Source organism: Cetorhinus maximus, chromosome 6 (genome assembly GCF_964194155.1).
Source record: "Cetorhinus maximus chromosome 6, sCetMax3.hap1.1, whole genome shotgun sequence".
In the NCBI taxonomy this organism is placed as follows: domain Eukaryota; kingdom Metazoa; phylum Chordata; class Chondrichthyes; order Lamniformes; family Cetorhinidae; genus Cetorhinus; species Cetorhinus maximus.
The window spans coordinates 106484810-106508495 of NC_135884.1; the positions used below are offsets into that span (position 1 = coordinate 106484810).

The window sequence follows — 23686 nt, forward strand, 5'->3', positions numbered from 1 at the left end:
TTGTGGCTGAGCTTATGGGTCGCTTCTCAGTAAAAGGGTTGTCCTCGTCACCTGCCATTTTCACAGCCTGTTTGACACCCTAGGGCTTCCCAGCAGCGTTCTCCAGCAGGAGCTGTCTCCGAGCTTTTAGCACCACCAAATAATTGAGGTTGTCACATCTCTTGTTCATTGTTTTTCTAGCCTGGAAAAAATGCAAATATTTCATTGTAGTCATTAATTTTCCCATACTTTTCTTAAAGCATTTTGTTGGTTTGATCAGATGAAAAGGGCTGAAGGCATTATTGCAAACATGCTGGCATCCAGGTCTGCCTGTAGTGGAGAGAATCTCATCAGATAAAGTCTCAGGGAGGTCATCAATCATTGGTGCTGACAACCATTTTGCCTTCGTTTGTTACAGATGTGAACATGCTTAATTATTTGTAGTGTAATTAGTTCATGAAATGTCAGGAAATGTCAAACTGTGTTCACAGTGCAGATTTCTTCAGCAAAGTGGAATGAGAGCAAGTGTCAATGGGAGACATACAGGACTGATGAGCAAAACCACGTCTGCAGGCAAATGAGGAGATGGCTTAGGGGTTATGAGAGAGGGTCAAGAACTACTTAGCATTAGCCTTCTGGGGTGACATTTTCTAGTATATGTAATAAGTATGTAAAAAATTAAAATCAACATCAGTCCAGAGAGTAAAGAATTTCAGAAGTAAATACTCATTTCAATTTCAAGCATTTCTGAATCAATTTAATCAATTTTGTGACATTATTTTTTTATTACTGTTCCAAATATAGTAGGAGATGCCCTGCTGGGTTCAACTGCTTGTTCTGACCCTTCTGCAACTCCAAGCTGTTTCTTTATATTTACTGTAAGTAGTTCAATAACAATATTGAAAAATAATATTAAGCCAATTAAGGATCCATGTGCTGTTGCCTGAATTTAAATAGCACCACTTCTGGAACTTTACAAAAAAAAATCCACCTCAACAGATGGGGTGAAAGTCTTTGCTCTCTAATGACTGTAAAGAGTCTTAAGTATAATATGTTTTGGCATTCTCAACCCAGTTCCCAAAGAACAGAAGACCACAGCTCCAAACTGCCCATAATTCAGCACTAATTAGGCAGTCTCACTGGGAGAGACCATAAGGATGGTACGGGAAATGAAACAGTCATGCTGGTGAAGGAGGGGGTTCTTCTCACACATTCATTTGAGCCACAGTGTAAGAGTTCTATACCGTGTATCTAAATCATGCTCCCCTGAACCTAAGAGTATTTAATTCTGTTGCTGGAAGAAAGCATTCCACTCCTAGTGCTTGAACAACACAAGTTTTACAAAAACGATTTGTTACTAATTTTAGCCTTTTTTAAAGGAAAAAAATCTGAAACTCAAACAATGCAATGTAAGATGGGTTCTCACAAAAACAGTCTGCAAGCTGATCAAGAGAATTCATATGCATATTAGGAAATCATAATGGATACATACTAATTAATCCCTTGTTGCCAAAACCCCAATTAGTACTATTTTGTTGTCACTAGGTTATCAAGTTAGCATAGAATAATAAAATAATTGTGACCATTTTCTGGGAAGTGTCATTTCTTTGTGGAGTTATTAGAAAGAATGAGGCCACAACCATTAGAATACTGTTTATATTGCCCAAAGAAGACCTTTTGTCTAAGATGTGATGACAATAAAATTAGCTTTATGCTACAGAAGGTATTTAGCTGGCTTATGTGTGAATTTCTTAGACAGCGGTCTACAGGGCAGCCAAGCATGGCAAGGAGGAAATGGCAGAGACAATCGCCAGAGATGGCATTGATGTCAATGTTAAACCTCTAAGTGACTGAGATGTTACGTGATGTTTGATTGGTCTCTTGAAATCTTAAGCATATTTTCTCGCTCTCCCCCACCCACAACCCCTCCTCGCCAACCCCATTCCTTCCTTTGTACTTTCACCCCCTGCTGGCCTACTTTAAAAAAAACACCTTTCTTCTATTAAACAGACATGGGCTTTTTATAGTGATCTTGCTAGACTGTCACTCAGAGCTGTCAAATCTGCCACCTTACCATGCTATTAAACCAGAGTATGGTGCTACTGTCAATTTATTTTAGGAAATTTATTAAAAATACTTTGAAGAGTCTAATGTGGCTCGAATATGCATGGCAAATACTGTGTACTTGCGAGGAATACATTTTTTAAAAATTAAAATCTATCCATTTTATGTATACATGACCACATTCAATTTAATAAGTACATTTTAGGAGTACAGTGAGTACTGATCACTTTGTTAAAGCTATTGAATTTTTGTGGTGGGAAATATATTGACTAAGATGTTCTATATTAAGGTGCCAGCATAATCCGACCATTCTGTCCTAGAGAAGCTTGGATTTTGTTTTATATTTACAGAAGCACAGATTTGATATGGTGCAGAAGGAGGCCATTTGGCCGATCATGTCATTATAAATTCGGAATTAAAAAGCAATTTCAACCAAAATTGGTAACATCAGTCAGGCTAGACTCTTTCTGGCCAAACAAAAATGAAGTTTATTTGAAAAAATAAATGAATTCTGACTCTGGATGGGAAAAAATGAGCTAGATTTCATCCTGCTGCTCAAGCAAAAAACTGGGATAGTAGATTGGCCTTGTTATAGAAACCCCTTAACAATAACTTCCCTTAACTTCAAAGGAACTGAAAATGGGGCAGTTTCGGTGATGGGCTGCCAATCTGCAATGCCACTTTTATGTCCAGATGCCACTGAAATCTACCCCAAAGAGCTCTGAAATGGGCCAATTCCTATCCTTCAAACTTTAAGTTTTCAGAATTAAAGGGTGAAGAAACCCCCCACAAAAACTATGTCGGTTTCTACATTTAGTCCTGTGGCCACGTCAATATTTGGTTTAGAGATGGCTTATCCTGAACTCTACACCACAGTTAAGCACAAAGTTAAACTTCAAGTTCTTCCATGTGGACAATCTCGCAATAAATCGCGTGCAGCAAAAAGGTTGCGTCTATTAATTGAAGATTTAGCTTTATTTTACGCAATCTCAAGTTTAATATGATGTTTTAATTTAAGATTTGTGAATCTTTTCACTGATTGATAAACTTCTATGAAGCAAAAAACTTTCGGCATATATTCATAAAATGCAAAAGACCAATTGTTTGATTTAATTGCCTGTTAATTTAATATTATGAGTTATTCATCAGGGTGTAGCAAGCAAGAAAAAGAAGCCACCTTTCCATCAAATTTTATTCATTATTTCAGTTGTCCCTTAATTGCCTGAACTTCATTAAGATCACATTTTGTCATAGGGCACTAGAATGTCTCTTTTAGATATAACAGAAGTGTTTTCCTTTTGTCTTACATTCATTTGTATATGTATTAACTTGTAATGATTACTATATATTACATTTGGAACAAGTGGCCCACAAATATTGTAGCTTTATTGAATTTAATAATATATTTTAGCATATGCCTCATCCGTGATTCGAAGTTCACTTGAAATCCTTGAATAATTTTCGTGTGTTGAAAAATGCCAAGAGAATATTATGGTGGCTCAATTATTGACAGTCTTTAAATCCAAGCTATAATGACTAATAAAATGGATATTGTCAAATATATTAGCAGAGAAAATAAATAGTAACACCAAGAAATATCCATTTAAATTTCACAGAATAAATCATCTGAAATACTGCAAAACTGCAACTCTAGTCTTAAAGGATTTTTTTTTAAAAATCCTTTACATTTGCATTTTTTAGTACTGATTTCCCCATAACTATAGTTTCTCTTCAAGGTGAAATCCATTCCTTGGTTTATCTTAGCTACTGCATCCAGGCTTTAATTTCTTTTCTCCAACCTTTTCATTTTCAAATAAATTGAGGCATCCCATTTAAGACCTTTTTTCCACAGTGTGCCTGAGGCTTGGTTTGCGTTCAAGTCAAATAAAATTGGAATGCTCCATTGCACCTTTTTTCCACTTTTCCACCTTTTGTATGTGAAGTGGCAGACGTGAATTTAATAGAGGAAGAATGCTGTGATTACTTAATGGTTTCCCAGACAGCAATGGCCTGGAGAATTAAATTTCACATCTGCTTTGATTGTGTTAATCTCTCTCTTCACATCCAGGCTGTTATGATGTGCACATGAGAGATAATGTTTAAACTGACTAAAGCAAAGTAAACCAGACAAGTCTGTTATTGGCTTTATAATTACATAATTAACTTTTTGTCTCTAATCGTTATGGAGGTAATGGTGCTGTTAAAATGGGTTTCTGGTGAGCAGAAACTAAATCAAAAATCAATAATCCATAGAATGCCATTAAGGGCTGTAACAGCGCTTGTTTGATTCACTCAAGTTTTTGTACTGCAAATGAATTTCATTATGGTGCAGAATGTTATCTGGCAAGCTGACTTTCAACTGATAGAAGTGAGCAAGAGCATTGTAATCAGCAGTGTGCAGGAAAATGGACAAATGTTGCCATAAATTACACTCTGCTTGAAATGCAGTTATTGTAGAGCGATTGACCTACTTGAAATTAATTCTATTTTCCATGAACCCTCCTTTATTTCTAATTTACATTACGATCATATAGGTCTGAAAAATGATATCATAAAAAAGATTAATGTACTAATTACTTGTCTTCTTATCTCCCCCTCCCTCGGTTCCAACACCTTTGGACCAACTCGCTCAGCATGTAAGTATGTCACTTATTTCATTGTGACAGGGGTAATGTATTTGCAAACTGTGCTATAAATATTGGAATTCAGGGTAGCTATCTCATATTCAGACACCAGCCTTTTGAGCTATGCTTTTCCAAATGAGTTTAGAATTGACAAAGATTTTCAAAGCCAAATTACCTGTATGTCACTGTGAAATTAGGTTCTTGACCCTGCCTCTGATGTATGCTTATTTTCTACATATTTTCTCCCTCAATTTTATGCATCACTATTCACTGTTGGAACTGGTGACATGTCTATCCTGAAAGGGGGTAAGTAATACTTTAATACACCTGTGAAATGAGTCTGCGTTTGTCATGAATATGCTGAATGCCACCAGCGGCTGCAGTCAAATTGTTATTCCAGCGGCTCAGCGTGACCTGAGCTTTCGTTCAGTAGGGCAACCAGTAAGATCCTGCTGCCTTAACACTGCTCCAAATTTTAAAAACAGTGGAAATGTTTTCTGCACTCCTAATTTTAATCCCATTCTACCCGTCCCTGCCCCAAAACATCACCTTCATTTTTTCTTTAAAAATGTATGTTCCAAAATGACATATAGACTTCTTTTAAAATATCAAGTTCTTACCTAATGTATACTATCAGAAATATTGTTACTAATACACCCATTACAGGCGATATTATTTTTCAAGTTGTCTTGATAATAAACATCTGCTTTTAAAGACTGCAATTTAAATTTTTGGCAAATGATTGCAATAACATCCTCCCTGCTTAAAATCAACACGAAAAACCTAATCAAAATAAATTTGCGGTTTTAGTTAAAATTCCTAAAACTATGTGTTAAGTACAGAATGAAGGCAGAGTATAGCAGCTGATTACATTAAATAACTGTTTTTTATTCAATTCATGGGATGTGGTCATTGCTGGCAAGGCCAACATTTATCGGCAATACCTAATTGCCTTTGCAAAGGCGGTTGTAAGTGATTCTTGATGTGCTACAGGACATTGTAATTGTTTTAATTTATTATTATTATTGTATAATTATTGTATTATAACTGAGAGGCTAGTTTAGCTATTTCAGAGGACAGTACAGATTTCAACCACATTGCTCTGGGTCTGGAGTCACAAATAGGCCAGACCAGGTGAGGACAGCAAGCTTCCTTTCCTAAAGGACTTTTGTAAGCCAATTGAATTTTTATGTCAATTCTGTAATTTTATGGTCATCATTGCTGATACAAGGGGCAGAATTTAGCCCATGTTGGGCAGGCTCAGTGGGGGTGGTCGGGAAGCTGACCGCTGCCTGTGATGGGGGCCAGACCATGATTTTGTGATGGTGGGCCGATTAAAGCCCGCCCAGCATGAAAAGCGAGTGGCAGCGCTCAGCATTGCCTGTGTGGGGGGCATAGAGCTGCCTCAGGGAGATGAAGCGTTTTTTTAAAAAAAATAAAGATTTGAAAAATGTAATAAAACATGTCCCCTCATGTGACTCTGTGTCATGACCAGCGACATGTTATTAATTAAATTTTAAAACTTTTATTTTATTTTTATTTGCTTTTGGAAACCTCATCTCACCCGTGGATGAGGTTTCCAAAAAATGCAAAGGCCACTTGGCCTTTTCGCCTGCCCAGAACTGTTAGGTTGGATGGGCAGTGAAAAATTTAAGTTAATTGATTCTTTAATGGCCTTTGCAGGCCTTTTAATTGTCGGCGGGCACACTGCCAACTCCTGCGCACGTCCGCCAACCGAGCTATCGCGCAACTGCGCCTTGATGTTGGGACGCTTGCCCAACTCCAACGCGCATCATTTCACGCTCGAACGGGTCGGGCACGCACCTGCCTGGCTGAGCTAAAAATTTTGCCCGAGGTTTTTAGTGCCCATTTATTTAATTAACTGAATTTAAATTTGTGAGTTGCCCCAGTGGAGATTTCAGCTCATGTCTCTGGATTACCCAGTTACATAACCACTATACTACTTTACCCGTATCCTTTCAGACAACTTTACTTCCCTCCAAAAAGCTTGTCATGCTTGTCAATAAACCATATAATCATATTTTATTAATTTGTGTAAAATATTGAAAGTGGAGGGATGTGGGAAAACCTGTGCATGACACCCATCCCTTTTAAACTGGAGTACACTGTCCCCATTCGTGCTCCTGCCCATACACATATACTGGTTGATGTGTGTTCAGCCAACCTTACTGTCACACAAACTAACTCACAATCAACTGTTCACAAATACAGATGCTGCCTGAACTATTTGTCAGAAAGACTTAATAATTTAGCTGTAGAGGTCAGTAAGTCTTGGGGAAAAAAAACAAGCAACCTGCTTGCAGTTACAGCTCACAGATATATAGGAAATTGCATTTGTTGCTTTCATGAAGTGTCAATATTTTTTAAGTTTTAATTTTTATACTTTAACATTTTTGCTGTTTTATAAAATTATTTGCCTTTTAAAACTAATTGTTTTGGGGAAAACTAGGCTAACCTTAAGATTCGACTCTATATACGGTACACACTACTGTCTCAGCCAAACTTGCTTCACCCTTAACGATGCTTTTCACTCCCACGGGGTTTAGCACTTGACAGTCTTGTAACTCTACAAATTAACTTGACACATCATTCCCCTAAATTGAGTTCCACTACTTTTTTGTGGGTTTTTAGATTTCAGTAACTTCTTTACATGGACAAGATTGCCTTCATTTCTGGAGGCAAGACACCTGGCTGAACTGGAGCAGTAATTCATTTTTAGTGTTTGGGGTGTGATCATCAGTCAGATAGGTCTCAGTCTTTGGATGATGGATGGTGAGTAAACTGGAGGCTGATAGGACATAGCCCATGAATCTGTTCTACATCATCAGTTCCTTTGATCACTGGCAGAAGTTCAGAGATGCCTCTGTGCATCTGTCCAAATAAACAAAGTACCAGTTATATCCTCTGGAGCTGCATTCACAAACATAGAACCCACCTCCATTTCACACTCACTTCCTTCACCAAAATGCCTCCAGTATAAAATAAATGCCGCAGTTCTTTTATTTGGATGGGACTATTTGAAAAGGCCTAAGATAATGACAGATTCTGCAGATAATAGATGACCCATGAAAGATGATAGCTGTGCTGACAGCAGGGGCTGGTTTCAGCCTAGCTGCCATGCAACATTAAGGCCTACAGCTGTCATGACAAGAAACTCAAAAGTTACAGCAATGCTATAGCGATTACATCATTTATCTTTTGAAGGCTGTTCCCTGATTAGTGTCTTGCATTCATTCTACTCACTGTTGGTGCTCAGCTTGAAGTAGCTTGTCAGTTCACTTTCCAAGAATAAATCAAAGGATGTTTGTTTCATAGTCAGGTTGGGTTTAGTGTATGCGGCAGTTGATTCTGCTTATTGGACTATTTAACAAATATTGATCATGTTTTATAAAGAACTTCCTCTATAAATGCCACCTTTTCCTTTGTTTAAAACTTTGACCTTTCTTTGCTTCATTAAATTTACACATAGCAAAAAAAAAAGGTGGAAAAGGTTGAAGTGTCTGTGGCCTTTATATATTACACAATGTACATGACTCTGCCTGTCAGCACGCTCCAAATTCCTCTTATTGAGATAATGAGGCAACTCTTAAACTTAATATATATAATATAGCAGGTATTCAAGTGCCTTTTAAGTATAAGATGTACTTTTTTACACTAATGAAGAACAATTTCCCCTTCGGCATAAATTAGATTTTTTTGCAAAACTAATATTAAATCTTCCAAAGCTATTTCAGCAGTAATATAGGACCCCAGACCACTATCAGTCAATTATTAACTTTATTTCAGAAGCTTAGAAGGTGTACAGGTCTAAATAAATTATGAGGTTTTTCTCACAAATGAAATACATCAAATTATACAGGTGTGACATTCTGTTTTTGTGGACATTTTAATAAAGGTGATATAAAATGAGTATTTTTAAGTACAAGAATGCATTAAACTATGGTTTAATGTTCCCATAATATAGTTCCCAGGGACGGTTTGACATTAAAATTTATTCCACTGTGTAGTGTAGGTTGATGCTTTTTCTCATTATGTCACTGGAGCACTGTATACAGTAGTTGGCATTTTCATATGTTGAGAATTTTATTTTCGTTGGTGAAATATCAAACCAAAGTAAAATAATATCATTGGCCTCGAATTTCCTGGATTGCACCTACTGGAAAGTCTGCAAAACTTACGTCGGTTTCTGCGCCAATTTCGCTGATAGGAATTTATGTCTAAATTTCATGTGAAGCTCATTTTCTTACACCGAATGTAGGAACCAATGTAAAACAAGTGTCAGTGGAGTGCCACCAATTGGGGTAATAGTGAATGGACGGCAGTCTTCTCGTGATTCTCAGACGCTCTTGCTTCTGCTGCTTCTTTTCCTCATCCAACATTATGCAGAACAGAAGCAAGACCTTTGGGACGCCATTCTCCTGATCATGTGAAGGAATTCTGAGACTGACACAAATTTGGTTTCATATCATACAAGTTTCAAAAAGAAAAATGGTAAATAAATGCTTTGAAAATTGCTATCAAATTCCAGAAATCTAATGTATACTGATATCAAGTGAATATCAGTTGAGCTGCACCTAAACTTTTGAGTGTAACTCTACTCCCGTGTTCCCTTTATGTAAATCTTTATGTAAATTGCATGAGCTGGCCTTCTGAATGGTGGTAGAACTGTGTGAATGAATTGTAGAGGGTTTTGACAGGTGTAGCTGGGAAGCGAAAAAAATGATCAAGGAAATCTGGGTGCACTAACGTTTCAACGTAAAGCTGACATAAATTATGTACATGCAAATTTCCATTAAAATCCACTGATGCACGATGGCAGCATCTACAAGATGCACTGCAGGAACTCACCAAGCCTCCTTAGATAGCACCTTCCAAACCCACGACCTCTGCCATCTAGAAGGACAAGGGCAGCAGACGGATGGAAACACCGCCATCTGGAATTTCCCCTCCAAGCCACACACTATCCTGCCTTGGAAATATATCTCCATTTCTTCACCATCGCTGGGTCAAAATTCTGGAACTCCCTCCCTGACAGCACTATGGGTGAACCTACACCACATGAACTACAGCTACCACCACCTTCTCAAAGGCAGTTAGGGATGGGCAACAAATGCTAGCCTAGCCAGCGACGCCCACATCCCATGAACGAATAAAAATAAATTAAAATAAACAGAGTTGCACAACAGTTACACCAAAATCTTCCAGGAAATTTCCAGCCATTGTTTGTGGAATTTTGCTGCAGATTATCATGCATTATAAATGCATATATTACTGGAGCTTATGAATTGAGGTATGCAGCATTTCATTTATTTCACTGGCTATTGAGTGACAGGGATTCTCTTCATTGGAATCTGAATAGTACGCACATTCACACAAAGAACAGTAATCAGGGGATTTTGGTTCAGTCTTGCTAAATGGGTAACTCCATTAAAGCCGTATCCATTATGTAGCTATTTTATATCAGTTATATTACATTAATTATTTGGGAGCTGTCCAAATTATTTATTCATAGTTAGATGAGCATTTGGTTTTATTTCATCTTCCAAGGCACTAAAGTTCAGATTCAGGTGTTAAGTAAACTTTACATTGTGGAATGTTGATGCATTTCTCCTTATTAGTTAGCTAGAGAGCAGACACATTCATGTCTTCTTAAATCTTGTCACCCTGCTAGACTACTAAGGACTGGGTTTATACTTATCATTTGCCCAAGTACAAACACTGTGGCCAGAATTTTCGGCTCGGCGAACAGGTGCAGGGCCCGCTCGCCGAGGTGTAAAATGACGCGGGGTGCGTCCCAACGTCACCACGCATCATTTAGATTTTCAGTTTGGCGGACGTGCAGCCGACTTGGCTGCACGCCTGCCGAATTGTCAAAGGCCTATTAAGGCCATTTAAAAACTAATTAAACTAACAAACTGAGCTGCCCGTCCAACCTTAAGGTTGTCGGGCAGGGGAAGAGCCCAGGCGGCCTTTGTATTTTTCATGGAACCTCATCCACGGGTGGGGTGAGGTTTCATGAAGTGTTTAAAAATTGAATAAAATTTTTTTTAAAAATTCGTTGACATGTCCCAGCTCATGTGAGACTGTCACATGAGGGGACATGTCTTAAAAATTTTCATTTTCTTTATTTAGATGTTTAAAACTTAAACTAATCTCCCTGAGGCACCTCTGTGCCCCAGAGAGATTTCTGCGCTCTTTTGCACGCATGCACACCCGCACCTGCCCACCCCCACCCAACCTCCCTGACGGGGGGCAAATTCTCCCCTGTGAGAAAATAATGCCTTAGAATTAAGCTTTGTGAAATAATTAAACCATGTATTCAAATTCGATAGCTTTAACACATGTCTGTATAAGTTCAAACCCTATGGGCAGAATTTTGCCCTTGGCAGGGGTGCTCAGTGGGAGTGGGCGAGGGCAGTTGGGAAGCTGACTGACTCCGGCGATAGGCACCGCACCGCGATTTTATGTGGGCAGGCCAATTAAGGCCTGCCCGGCGTGGAATGCGATCGGCAGCGTTCAGCGCTGCCTGTGCGGGCGGGGGGAGGAGGGTGAGCGGGCCTAGCGCAAACTTTGTCCATGCGCGTGAAAGAGTGCTTCAATCTCCCTGAGGCACATAGCTGCTTCAGGGAGATGAAGCGGTGTTTGAAAATAATAATGAAGAGAATAAAAATGTCATAAAATATGTCCCCTCATGCGACTCTTGTCACATGAGCAGGGACATGTTTTTAATTCAAGTGTGAAATTTTAATTTTATTTTCATTTGCCTTAGGAAACCTTATCCCGCCCGTGGATGACGTTTCCTAAAAGGTGCAAAGGCCGCTTGGTGTTTTTGCCTTCCCGCCAACCGTAAGGTTGGATGGGCAGCGCAAATTTGAAATTAATTACCTTTTTAATAACCTTAACAGGCCTTTTAATTGTCGGAGGGCGCGCTGCCGACTCCGGCGCGCACCCACCAAGCAAAATATCGCAGGACTACATGATGACGTCGGAATGCTCGCCCAACGTCATCAAGCGTCATTTTACACACGGCGGGTCAGGTGCACGGCTACTCGCCCGCCCGCCCACTCGCCCGCCCGCCCAGCGCAATATACTGCCCTATAATTTAGGCTTATATGAACCTTTGTAAACTTGGCTTGCAGACTTGCTTCTGACTGCATGGAACTGTATTAGACTAGTCAGACCTAGTGTAGTATAAGTTGATAAAGTGGCTGAGTATGTGAGAACTTTCTTTCTTTAAGAATGTTGTAGATTAGAAACTAAGGCCGGATGCCAGAGACCAATTGAAAATCAATTACGTGCCCTGGTATCTGGTCAATTGGCTCAAATGGTTTGTAATGGAGGGGACTAATTAACAGGTTAGTGCATAAGAAAGGAGATCACAGTCATTTTCATTGTAGCATGGAAAAAAACAGATCCAAAAAAGAGGGGCTGCCTCTACTCAGGATCCAAGAAGTATGCGAAGTCTGAACAGCGCACAGAAGTCCAAAGAGACTATAAGGCCAGAATTTTCATGCAGAGAAGTTCTCCAGCTGTGCGAAAATGGCATGGAGGCCTGGACCCAGAAGTGCCTCCCTGAACCTGGCCTCTGCCATTTTCATGGAAGGACGGGGTGGGGGATGGGAGCAGGTACTAATGTGCATGCCCATATTGCATGGAGGCAGCTGCACATGTTAAGGTGCAGCTGCTTCAGTCAGACCTGATTTTGGTTAGTGGGATGTCGAAAACATGGCTTATGCAATTTAGACCTGGTAGGAGAAGGTCTATAGCTGTTGGAGCTTTTTGAAGAGGTAAGGTACCGTTTTGGGTATGGTCCTAGGACAGCATTGGGAGAGGTCAGGTGCCCTTTGAGAGAGGTATGGTGCTATTTAGGATTGTTAAAGGTAGACATGGATGTGCACACAAAGTGCATAAACTCATTGGAACTGCCAACTCATATTGGAACTGTGAAGATAAATTTCAAGAGAACTGTCAGGAGAAGTGTAAAAAAAGACTGTGAAGCTGTCAAGGCACTTAAATTTCCTGCCCTTTAAATATTAGAAGAAATTGTCCATAGTATTTTTTTAAAAATCAGTGCTTGCTATTTCACTCTGTCTGCTGACTTAAGCCTGAGGGTTATCATTACAGAATTAATGCTGCATGACTGATTTCACATTATCGTTATCACATTGGGGTGCCTGTCAGTTCACAGTTTGATTGGCAGCTCCAAGCATTTCCAAACATTTTGATGTTGGACTCTGAATACAAATGCTTGGTTGTATATGGGATTAAAGGAAGTTAAATGTAGTAAATGGGTTTTTATCAATGAGAGTGTTTTTTATTAACTAGCGAATTCATTAATAGACACTTAAAAACTTTAATTTCAGCATGAGGTCTGCCCATAGTGGATACTGGGTGAGTTGGCATGGCAGGTGTAAAGGCAAAGGGTGTTGGATGGGGGAGTGCCTGGGTTTGGCATGAGTTGGCACTGTTAGCATAGCAGCTAAAAAGGGCCATGGGTGGGTGGAGGTGCATAGGTGGGCATAGAGGATATTGAGGGGCCATGGGGATGGGTAGGGGCATGAGGTGGAATGGATGGGGCATGGGCAGTGTGAGAGGTGAGGGCTGCTTTGTTGCTTTTTGTTTTATTCTTTATTTGACATCTTCAACAAAGTGCCACAATGCTGAGGCAGGCTTTCCACCCAGCCCACCTCCACACCTGTCAGCCTCTGGACACTTTTCAGAGTCGCCTGGCCATGACTCCCATTTTCACCCACATCCCCTGGACCGAAAATTGGAACTTCTGGGACACTTTTTCCAGGTGGGGTTTGTGGAGCTGGGAATTGCCCTGACTCTGCGGGGAGCAAGACAGAGTCAGGGTTTGAGAAGTCTATGAGATGAATCCAGTCTGGATTATTGCACACTCCAATGTCCACAGCCGGAATGGGAAGTATAACCTGTCAACTTATTAAGCATGCTCAAAATCCCTACACCACAACTGGATTCTATTCACTTTGATTGAAACTAGGAGTTGGAAAGATATTTACCACAACTGCCAGATAATTCATGAACACTTACTGTCTCCATCCTAATAGAGCAACAGAAAGTATAAACATATTTATCACCAACAACCTTCACACTAAAGCACCACAATAGACTACAAAGAATCATATATGCTAAGAGAACATGATACCTGGGTGATGTTGGTCATTAACTCTTGCTGTTTTAAATAGATGCATCTCTATTTTCTAATATCTATGTACAAACTTGTTTTTAATTTGCCTTGGCCATCAACTGTAAATGCCTAAAATTTTTATTAGCAGATCAGGTACGGACCAAAAATTATGCAAAAGTTATTTCTTTCCTTACAGATCATAAATAAGGCAACAGACTAAAGTTATATAGGCCAGAATTATCCCTCTGTGCTGGATCATCCGGGCACGTCGGTGTGATTGCATGCCGACGTGTTTCACAACTGTACGTAAACGACATGTACCTGTCGGGCTGCACTTGGCTCAGGAATTCGAGGTTTGTTTGCCTACCTTGCTTCAGGCAGCACTCGTGGTCATCAGCATCAGGCTTCACAGGTAGCACCATTTCACTTTTAGGGAGGCTGAGGGCAGATCTCTATCTACCAGACCAGACGTAAGGCGGGGGTGGCTTTTCAACGGCTACAGAGCTAGGGCTTGCTCGGGGAAGGGGGAGAAGTGACCTCAGGTAAGAGAAGAGGCTGCAGGGCGAGCAACTGTACTGGGGAAGGGGGGTATCCCAGGGTGTGTGTGAGGGCACATGTTGATCTGTGCAAGTGGCCTCAAGATGGTGAGGGCTGAGGAGGCAGTCTCCAGAGGAGATGAGGCCAGACTGGAGATATGAGAGTGTGTGTGAGAGAGTGAATGGTGATGTCCCTTGAGCTGGCAGTGAGTGAGATGCCAGTGAATGTCTGATGGCCTTGTGAGTGGGTGAGTTTTGAGTGATGAGATGGTTGCCTTACCCTGGCGACACAGATGAGATCATTCATCCGTTTTCTACATTGGATGGCCGACCTCTGGTGTGCAGCATTGGCACTGACCATCTCTGCCAGTGCCTCCCAAGCCAGAGTAGTGAGACTGATGGGCCTCTTGTAACCAGTGGGGGTAGAGGACATCGCATCAGGCCTCCCCGGCGTCCAGTGGATGTTCCAGGAATGCATCACTGAATCGGGGCACTGCACTCTTCTTGGCTTTCAGGGCCATGTCTTCACCAGTGCAGTCCTGGACTGCAAGCATTGAGAAGTGTGCTCACGGCTGTAGTTTAAATATGGAGCCCTGCATGAGGAAGCGGCAAAGTAACAGCGTGGTCGACAAATCGAAGGCTGCCCACCAATGAGACGGCGTGTTTCCTGTGGCTGCATAATTAATGAGGCTGGAATGGGATGATATGGTGCAAAAACTCACCATTGTGGCTGGCAGGTATATTGACTTTTGTCCCACCCACTACCGTATTTTGTGCAAATCAAAGATGATTCCACCCAAAATGTTGAAAAGCTTCCTGTAATATTTTTGTAACAGCTGTATTTGCATTTATCCCATTTTATGGGCAAAATTTTCCATTTTTGAGACTAAGTGCCGTAGCAGGCACTTCTGCTGGGCGGCATGGAGGGAAATCGCGCCCGATTTCATGCTGGAAATTCATTAATTATGCATAGGCAAGTTTCTCTCCGATTCACGTGGTGGGTCGGGAACTAATCCACCCACCCCGCTGACACCTAATGGGGTCAAAGGTCTGGCTGCCATTTTTAAATGCCACCCTCACTCTCTCCGGCCCAGCTTCGAGCAGAAGACGTCTGGAAATGACGGCAAAGAAGAGAGCTGCTCTGACGTTTAACAGCAACTCCCTGGACGCGCTTGTCAATGGTGTGCGGCAACACCGGGATATCTTCTACCCCAGGGATGGCTCGAGGGAACCCACAAAACCTCATCTCACCAGGGTGGGAGACCATTGCAAGGGCAGAGAGCGCATCGGGCAACCCCTCTAGAAATGCCACCCAAATTAGGAAGAGGATGAATGATTCCATCCACTCTGCCAGGGTAACTTAACCTTCAGCTCACTGCAATCTCACACTTTCATAATGGCATCATGCACTCAAAGGGTTATACTGCTCAGGGATCTCACACAATATTAGCAGGGGAGACATCAGCACTGATTGTCTCACAGGCACTTAAACATCACCAACATCTCATCCATCATGCTGCATAAACTTCATCCTCGCCCCTTACTGGGAAGGTTTAGCACACACAGCAGGCATGCATGTTTCCCAACCTCTCCTCCATCCCTTCTCATCACATTCCATCCATTTGTCTTCATCCAGACTAAGCATGCACACAACAAGAGGGAGAGATCCCAAACTGGAGGAGGGATGGCTGACATCATGGAGCTGACAAAATTTAAGGAGGATGCCGCTGAGTTGGTGGGCGAGGGCAGGGGCTGCTCCTGTGGGGAAGGCGAGATCGGCTTCTCCTAGCAAGCCAGTACAGGTGAGTTGATCACATCCTGACATTCTCAGTGAGTGACTTGCAATGTTGTATTCAGTCTGTTCCTGAACCACATCTACCTGCTCTCTCTTACAGGCACTAGCAGGACCTGACACACCTCTAGGTCCTACATAAGTCCCAGACCCGAGGCCACCTTAGACAAGGAAGCTGATTGGAAGAAGACCCGTCAATGCATTCACCTGCACCCTCCACCAGCTTAGAGACACACACCCAGTGGGTCCTAGTTATACTGTAGGCTCGAGGTCACAGTCTGGAGAACACCTCACTGACACGTCTCCACAGCAGTGGAAGACAGTGACAGCCCAGGACCCTGGCGCTCAGAGCACTGCTGGAGAAAAGGCACCCACTGAGTCCGAGTCTGATGATGCGCCTCTGGAAACGATCATGTCAAACATGTTGAAGATGCAATGACCAGGCATTGGAAAATCAGGTTGGGTTGCAAGAGGCAGTCAACAGACTTGAGTAAAGGATGGAGGAGTCTGTCCGTGTTCTCTCTGATGTTGTGGTTCTGACATGAAAGCGTCTCGAGGTCTCCATGGGAAGGACAGCAACTACCTTTATGACCTTTATCCAGTGGATCCTGCTGGATTTGCACTTGGACCTGCACACCATCATTATAGGCATTGGTGGGATCTATCAGTGGCCAGGTGAGAGGGAGGCAGGGTACCTTGATCTTCCTCCAGGTGCCCCTTCTCCTCAGGAAGTCAGGAAGAGGCCCTCAAGAACCCACAGGGAGGAGAACCAGCAGCTGGAGCCATCCGCCCAGGTGACTCTGAGAATGTCAAGCCAATCTCAATCCTCTCTACCTGTGACCCCATCACCTGCAGCTGTTCAGGCTGAGGAGGGTGCACCTGCCCCAAGGCAGGACACTCAAAACAGTGGGACCAAGCAATCCCAGCAGCAGGCGGGGCTGGAAAATCCCGCCCAGTGGCGCCAATGGGCTCTTCTCAAAGAAATCTTCCTCTTTTCTATCAGCTCTGACTCCATTTCAATGTTATGAGTCAAAGCAATTTGAGGGTGCCCCCTGTAATGAACTCCTGAGTGCAGCCCTGGACTCCTCCCACACTGACTCAGACCCCTTCCATCCAGATTCTCTTCCACTTTCAATTTGTTACTGTGCCATAACTCCATGTTGGCAAGATGGTGCCATTGAGATTTTATTGAGACCAGCTTTGACCCTCCCCCGGTCAGTGTTCAAGTCCCTCCAATCTACCTGGAACCCCATGATGTGCAGGTAGAGCTCCCTCCTGTTATTCTCCAGCCTCCCCCAGTAACCCTGCATCCTATTGCAATTGTGGTTGACATTCCAACCTTCCGACCTGAACCCATAATTGTTGATGTCCCCATGCCCACTGTGGACCTCACCCCTCCCCATCTCCAAGCTGTGTGCTCAGTCGCATAGGCCATCATTTTCCCGATGGCGTGCGGGGGCGGGGCCCGCACGCCCATGTGTAAAATAACGCGGGGTGACGTCGGGCGAGTGTCCCGACGTCACCGCACGCCATTGCGATATTTTGTTGGGCAGGTGCACGTTGATCTCCAATGCGCGCCCGCCATTAATTCACAGGCCACTTAAGGCTCGAGGCACCAATCGACAGCGATTTTTCGGCACCCGTGCAATATTTGGGTCAGCGCACGTGTGCAACGGGCAGGCAGGCAGGACACGTTTGTATAAACCTCAAACAAAAACAAAAATTGCTGGAAAAACTCAGCAGGTCTGACAGCATCTTTGGAGAGGAAGACAGAGTTCACGTTTCGAGTCAATATGACTCTTCATCGGAACATTTTTTTGTAATTTTGCTTTTATCTTTGTATAAACCTCATCCACTGGTGGGATAAGAGGGCACCGTGGGGTCATGATTGTGCTCTGTCAAATATTGATTTTTTCAAAGTTACTGATACTTGCCTGTGTGATCTGCAATACTTCAAAACACATATCAGCTGCTTGGCCTGGACTCACAACCTTCAGGTCAGCACTCTGCAGTGAGGAATCTTTTTCGGGCCTGCAGGTTTCAGGAAGCCTTCCCTTAGCCTGAGAATGAGAGCTGAACTCTCCGCTGAAGGCACCTCCTCTGAGGAGGAAGGGAGGGCTAGAAGAGGGGGAAGGCCAGGAGTGCACATTCAGCCTCCAGGGGAGCCACCTTCGGGAGGACAGGCACAGGCACAAGGGGCGCAGGGCCAAGAGGTAGACTAAGGTGGAAGGGGCTGCAGAAGATGCCACTATCCTGCTGCCAGGGTATACAGGCAGCGAAGCAGCTACCTCAATATGTCTGAGGTGCAGTGCCGAAGGAGGCTCCATCTCTCAAGGGAGACAGTCAACTATATCTGTCAGATGATTGGGCCTGAGATCTCCGCTAACTGTGTGGGTGGACACCCCATGCCAGTGGATGTGAAAGTCACAGCTACCCTCAACTTCTATGCCTCTGGCTCCTTCCAGGAGTCGGTGGGTTATCTTTGCGATGTCTCCCAATCAGCTGTCCACACTTGTGTCAAGCAGGTTACAGACACTCTGTTTAGGTGTGCATTGACCTTCATCCACTTATGTTGGGACCAGGCAAGCCAGATACAGCAAGCCAGAGGCTTCATAGCCATTGCTGGCTTCCCCCATGTCCAGGATGCTATAGACTGCACACATGTGGCCATCAAGGTGCCAGCAGGTGAGCCCGGTGCCTTCGTCAACAGGAAGGGCTTCCACTCCATGAACGTGCAGATAGTGTGTGATCACAGGATGCTGATTCTGTGCAAGGTACCCAGGCAGCTCCCATGACGCCTACATCCTCAGACACTCCCAGGTGCCGGGGCTCTTCAGTGCTCCAGCCCGGCTGGATGGATGGCTGCTGGGTGACAAGGGCTATCCCCTCAGAAGGTGGTTCATGACGCCTCTCCACCATCCAAGAACAGAAGCTGAGCAGCGGTACAATAGGAGCCACGGCTCCACAAGGGCTGTAGTGGAGAGAGCCATCGGTCTTCTCAAGATGTGCTTCCGATGCCTGGACTGCTCAGGGGACTCGCTCCAGTACCCCCAGATTGTGTGTTGGTGATAGTGGTTGCATGCTGTGCTCTCCACAATCTTGTGCTGGAAAGGGGGGATGCAGTGGACGATGAAGACGTCGACGCAGCGGCTGCGGCTGCACACGATGAGTCCAGCAGTGAGTCCGAGGATGAGCACGCACAGGGAAATGCTGAGGGGGTAAACACTGACCCGGGCATACTCCAGGGAGGCAGGGATACCCGGGAGGCTTTAATCCAATGAACCTTCAGTTAGCACACCACATATGGACCTCCAGGACAAGCCTGGGCTGTGGGCTCCATACTCGATACCTAAGTGCAAAATCTGCCTGGATGGGAACATTAACTAAGGGCCTTGTTAATAAAGCTGAATGTTCCACAAAACATTCAAAACATTTTTGGAAACCATCCACCCGCAGAAGAAAAGAGGCACCCTCAGCCATGGTGACATGTCTGAATTTAATATCACAACCAAAGGAACTTAAGGAAACAAAATGACAAAGGTGTTAAGAATCACACCAACTCATAAAGACTCCATTGTGGGCCAACACAAAAGCACCAGTGATAAACCCATGGTGTGCCTAAGGTGCCTTATGTTTACGTTTTCGGGTGCTATGTCTTGGTGCTGCCCCCTCGCTGGGAGTGGCATTTGAGACAGCTGCTGACTCTGCTGTCCTGTTGGCCTCGATGACCTTGGCGGTCGTCCTCTGGCCCGTGGAGCCTGTGCTGGACCCGCCTGGGAGGGAGCTGCCAGTTCCACAGCTGGCCTCTCCCCAGGCGTCGCAGCCTCATCGGATGCAACGGACACTGACAGAGGAGCGGAGGAACTGCCGCCTTCATCCGGAGCGCCCTGAGAGGTACCCGAAGAGATAACAGGCAGCTGTTGCGCTGACGTAAGGTCATTTCGGACCTCCCTGCTCACGGTGGATGGATGGGCACCAAGCTGGAAAACTTGGTCAGAGCGCATCCCCAGGAAGCCCTGATTGGTCGCCTGGAGGAGCCTCCCCATGAGAGTCACCACTCTCTCCATGGAGGACGCATGGTGCTCGGCCATGAGGCTCATCGCTTTGCCGATAGTCCGCTTAGACTCCTCCACCACGGACACCAAACCAAGCATAGCCTCATGTATCTCCCCCAGATGCTCCCGCACACCCGGCCACATTTCCTGCACCTGCTGCATCGCGGACGACTCCAGAGGCACACCATCAGGCACCGACTGAGCATGTGCCTGGTTCCCTGCAGTCCTCCGACTGTTGGCGCCATGGGCACTCTCTGTCTTTGCCAGCTCCTCCAGCGACTGTGAAGTGCCCTCACTGCTGTGTCCCGGGACACTAGCCGATGTTCTAATTCCCACCGAGGTGCTAGTATCTGCGCTGGTGGCTGCCTGACAGAGATGGTGTGATGCTGGTGAGACTTCAGGGCCCTCAGGTGTGAGAGGGGGTCTCTGCTGCTCCTCCTCCCGACCCTGCTCCGCTGATGCTGAAAGGAAGATCAAGGACATTGGATCAGTTAACGTGGAGATAATGTCAATGTGCATCCCTGTCCCCTGGATCATTATGCACTCATCCTTCCAGTAAGCAATGGTCAAGCCATGTTGCAAACTTCAATCACTGAACATTCAGCACTGCTATGGCTGTTGGGAGAACAATGGTGACCTCACCACTGGGCAAACATACCTGCTCGTGGCACCCCAGCCTCACCGACACCAGTGGACATGGGCGCATGGTGCCTCTCCAGATCCAGGGCCTCCTGCTTGAAGCGGCTGAGAATCGTCAACTGTGCCGGGCCGCCGCCAGTCCTCACCCGCTCGGCGGCATTATGTGCATCCTTCTCCTGAAAATTTGAGGAGAGCATTGATTAGTGCTACTTGTACCTGGACTCTCTTCGCGCACGGCCCATCCCAACCAGAGTGGGACATTGCAGGTCTCCAGAGCCTCCTCACCCCACTGCTGCCGAACACTCACACAAAGATGTTAGGCCTGTCCCCCACTCCCTTGGCCATATGCTGCCTACATCACATTAGGCACCACACGGTCTAACCTGCCATAGCAAGGAGGCGCAAGCACGTGGAGCGCAGAGGAGAGCAGATCAATCGGTGCCACACCACCTTGAAGCTCCCATCCCAGCATGTCATCACCCTGACTTTGACATGTCCTGGAGTTCCAGGTCTGCACCTAGGTGCAGCTCCTCCAGGTTGCCCCCAAAACAGTCATGTGGGTCTCAGTCTACCACATGCTGCGGAGGCAGAACCCATTTCATCACCACCCTCTCAGGGTGACCTCGGCATGGGCAATATCTGCTGGCCCACCCAGCGAAGGACACATGCCATCAATGATTCAATGTAGTCACTACATCCAGACTTGGGGGTGGGGGGTTGCTGTGGGGGTTGGGTGGCAGCACGGGGGAAAGCCAACCTGCTGGGTTAAGTGACCAATGCCAACATTGCCCTCATCCTGCCAGAGCACAAGTCGTTGAAGCGCTTGCGACACTGGATCCAGGTGCGCCGCACCACATCACGGGAGCTCACCACCTCCGCCACCTCCTCCCAGGCACATTTCATCATTTGGGGGAGCCTCCTCCACCCCAGCCCTGGGGAACCAGGACCTCCCACCGTGCTGCCACCTCCTCGAGGAGGACAGCAAGGCAATCATCCAAAAACGAGGGGCACAGTGCCCCCCTGCCCTATCCTCCTGCCTGGCCTGCTCACCAGCAGCGCTGTGGGGAGCCCTTCCACTGGCCGTGATCCACAGCCTTTGAAAGGCTGCAGCAACTTTTTAAAACAGGCCACTGGGTCGCCAATGTACCCAACGCCATTGCAGTCCCGCTGCCGCCCGCCCACTCCCACTGTCCTCGGGAGCCGCGATTCACACTGGGCAGGCCTTAATGGCCCACCCGCGTAAAATGGCGGCGCGGACCCGATCACGGGCAGCAATTGGATCCGCAGCCACCCGCGCCCACTCCGCCCACTCGACACGCAGAAAATTCTGCCCATAAAGTGGAGACCACAGCTCCCCCAGGAAAGGTTCAAACACCACTCCCTGTATTACATTTTCCCCCTTTACAGGCTGCAGATGCCTCCCCCAATCCTGACCACCCCATCTGCAGCCCAGGACTATGCCAGATAAGACAATGGCCAGCAACAATAATACCATGACCATGTCCTGCACACCAAGCTTTGCCTTATCCCAATTGAACACACAGCCCTTGTCCCTCCTTGGAGCAGGACCACGACATGTGTGCCATGTATAGCCCTATAGCAAGGCCCACAAAGCCCTGGACTGCCTTTGATTTCTCACTGTGACTATGAGGTGCACTCAGCCCCTGGACTGCCTATAGTCTCTCACCCTGAATACTTGGTGCCAAAACCAAAGACCTGAGTCTTTCAATGGGCTCTCCCATTCCTTCTTCACTGCTGACAACACACTGTCCCTCCCCACCCCATCCCCTCCGTGAGTCTCTGTGCAACCCATTCTGCATGTGCAAGCCTTTCCCCTCCCCCACCTCCATGAGTCTCTATGTAAGCCTTACCCTTTTGTGCCACACAAACACAACACCCCCCTCATATTCTGGAATCTACATGCATCCTCTCCAATTTGTGCAGCTCTGTTCCCATTCCACCCCCTACTGTGCCTGCATTCCAGTCTTTAAAGTTGAACTCCATCTTCCCCACCCTTGGTCCCCACTTTGCCTGCCATCATCTCCCCCCACTCTCACCCCTCTCCAACCCCACCATTGCTCACTGTGGCCCGTGTCTCCATCTTCCTTGGCCCTCAGTTCCAACCCCACCATTGCCCATTGCGCCTCATATCTCCATAGTGCTTCGCTCCTCCAACCCCACCAATGCCCATTGCACCCTGTGTCTTCATCCTCCTTCCACACCACCATTGCCCATTGCTCCCCATGTCTCCACCTACCTTTCCCCCTGCTACCCCTGGTCACAATGCTGGTCTCTGTCTCATAAATAGCCCTGCCCGACCCCCACAGAAGATACACTCCCAGAGAACGGAGGAAGCCAGTGAGCAGAGCAACCCTACACCCCAACCAGTGTGGAGTCACTGTTATTAGTGAGAAACTAGACCGGTGCTGTTGCAGGTAGGGCTGTGCATGTTGCACTCACCTTGAAGTCAGGAGCAAAGTGAAGGCCAACAGCTGCATGCCACTTACTTCCAAACATGTTTCAACTGCTCTAATTTCCCACTGACATGGTGCTAGATTGGGAGGGGCCACGTGATCCTGGTGGGTGACATTTTTAATGAGCATTCATGACACGGTAATGCATGCAGATGGGCTCCTGCCATGGATCAGCGGGAATCCCGACCCGCCATTAGCCCACCATGGAAATGGTCAGGGGAAAATTCAGAACTGTTTTCCCACCAGCGGGTTTCCGATTTTTTGGCCTCTCCCTGAATTTTCCAGTCCCACCCACCGGGAAACTCGCCACAGGCTGGAGGGGAAAATTCCGCTCTGTGTGTAACCACGGTT

General features: G+C 45.4%; 1 long non-coding RNA gene across 2 annotated transcripts in view; it reads left to right on the top strand.

The window, feature by feature from the left end:
* LOC144682018 (uncharacterized) overlaps window positions 1–23686 on the top strand; it is a 37098-nt gene that overhangs the window by 7354 nt on the left and 6058 nt on the right. For both annotated transcript variants that reach the window (XR_013576904.1, XR_013576905.1), the window contains exon 3: window positions 784–857. This is a non-coding gene — a long non-coding RNA (uncharacterized LOC144682018). The remainder of the gene's footprint in view (window positions 1–783; window positions 858–23686) is intronic.